At 34.1% G+C, this 2,081-nt stretch overlaps 1 protein-coding gene across 1 annotated transcript in view; it reads left to right on the plus strand.

Moving 5' to 3' along the window:
- NUDT21 (nudix hydrolase 21) overlaps window positions 1-931 on the plus strand; it is a 704,082-nt gene extending 703,151 nt beyond the window's left edge. Inside the window, exon 7 of the mRNA XM_044081417.1 lies at window positions 1-931. This exon is cut by the window's left edge and continues 83 nt beyond it. The gene's annotated coding sequence lies outside the window, so the exon portion shown is untranslated.
- The last annotated feature ends 1,150 nt before the right edge of the window (window positions 932-2,081 follow it).

The raw sequence follows: 2,081 nt of genomic DNA on the forward strand, positions 1-2,081 counted from the left end.
AGAACAGAAGACTGCCTCCCGGGTCATGGTGGAGGACTTCATATTTTTTATGACTTTTATTTTGTTGTCTTTTTCCCCCTTTTTCGGAAGACCCGAAAACTTTCTGTTGTGCGTGTATTATGTGATAAATGTGTCTGAAGCTGTTGGTATAAAGAGTGGATTTGATTTTATATGCTGCAGCATTTTTAATAATTGTTTAATGGTTATTTTTTACTTCATTAAACGCAAACAAGTTCTAGCAGCACTTTTTTTAAAACACTTTTAGTAGTTTTAGTATTTTCCAGTATCATTTAGAAAAGTGCTGCTTGATGAGATGTCAAAAGTTGAAACTGAAATTTTCATATTTTTTCAGATCATAAACTTTTAAGTTAAGCATTAACTTCCAGGAGCAGATTTTTTTTGTTCTCTTGATAAAATATTTAATCTCTGCAGAGTTCAACATTTTAAATTATACTTTTTAGAGTGCATATCAAGCAGAAGCCCATAAATCGGGTTGACGCACTTCAATTTAGTAAACCCTGGGTTTATGACCTGTTAAGTTTACATTTCTTTGAAACTAAGTTTACCAGCTATTATTGTAGATAGTATATATTATCAGGGCTGTGAAGTTCAAATTGGCCTTCATATTTCAAGGATGTATGGTGATAGCTAAAGTGCTAATTTAAAGTAAGCAAACAGATTTTGTGATGTCTGCATATGCAGCAAAAGTAATACTTTTCATTGCGAAAGTGTAGTCTACAGATGAATTGTTTATGAGCATATGTTTGTTCCGTATAAGTAAATCATCAGCTATCAATTTACCCTGTCTGAAGAGCAGATTCTCCCATAGTGACCCATAGACACATACGATCTTTTGAAAAAATGTGCTTGGACTTGTATCCCGAAACCGTGCTGAGGAACAATAAAAACATTATGATCTTTGGACACCTGACATGATTTACATCATGGCAGCATTGCTTTTTTGGATGATTGTTAATAATTACCACTTATGAATGTTATTTTAACACGTTTCTTATTTAAGACATTAACAAACATTTATATAAAATAAACCATGGTAACAGTCGTCCAGACATTATGCATCACATACATTCTTTTATAAAGTTATCATCAATCCAACAGTACTAAATTGCCTTTCCTTAAACCTCACTCCTTCTCCCAAAAATTTTTCTGCATGTACCGTTCTCACAGGTTCAGTTTTTACTATGTAATTTGCTCCTTCCCTTTTTTAAAGATACCACATCCAGTTGTTTTACCTCTTTTAATAGTAATCACCTCAACTGCAGTTGGTTTAGACTTTGATTTACATTTTCTAGTAATTACTTTTTGTCTGCCATCAGAATTAAACTTAAGACCTTACTATGTCTAGGCAATTCAGATCCTTAATCCCAGTTCAAAAAAATAATTTCCTTAGTTACACCCGTTTTCTCACCCAATATTTCTGACAGTGGGGAATTTTTAAAGTCTGCCAAATCATTACATTCCCTTAACTTGTGTTTCCAGTTCTCTTTCCCCCCCCCCCCCATCTCATCTCCAGCATTTGCCATCTATCTGAGGAAAAATTCTTTGGAGTTTGCTAGGTGTGTAAAAACACCTATTTAAAAACTTCCAAAAATCCTACATTGTCTATCTAGACTTTGTTGCGTGTGTGGGTGCTTTTTATATGTCCTCCCATTGTTTGTTATATTTTTTGAGAATTTTACTACTTTCTTTTTCTTTAAGCCACTGCTTACTGTCCCTACTTTATAATGTAACCAACCTGAATGTAAAATGTGTGTAGTATAGATAATTTCTTTCTCAAGGAGAGAAATTTGTCCTCAACAGACTTGCTGTAAATGCTGTCATCCTTGGCTAAAGAGAGGGAGTGAGGTGAGTAAATACTAGTATGGCAGAAAGTAATTCTGGTGGTAGAAAGTCAGATTTCTTTCTTTTATAAAGTGATGCAGGGAAGCCCCTGTTTATGCTGATGGAAATATCTGATCTTGCTTTTGTCAGTCTTTATCATTTTTTGTTTAAGGCAGGGTGGCTTTGATACCCCACATAAATGTCACCTGTTAGTTAACAGTGGTAATGAGTAATGTTTA

This window comes from Protopterus annectens, chromosome 8.part0 (assembly GCF_019279795.1).
Source record: "Protopterus annectens isolate FY-2018-M chromosome 8.part0, PAN1.0, whole genome shotgun sequence".
Classification (NCBI taxonomy): domain Eukaryota; kingdom Metazoa; phylum Chordata; order Ceratodontiformes; family Protopteridae; genus Protopterus; species Protopterus annectens.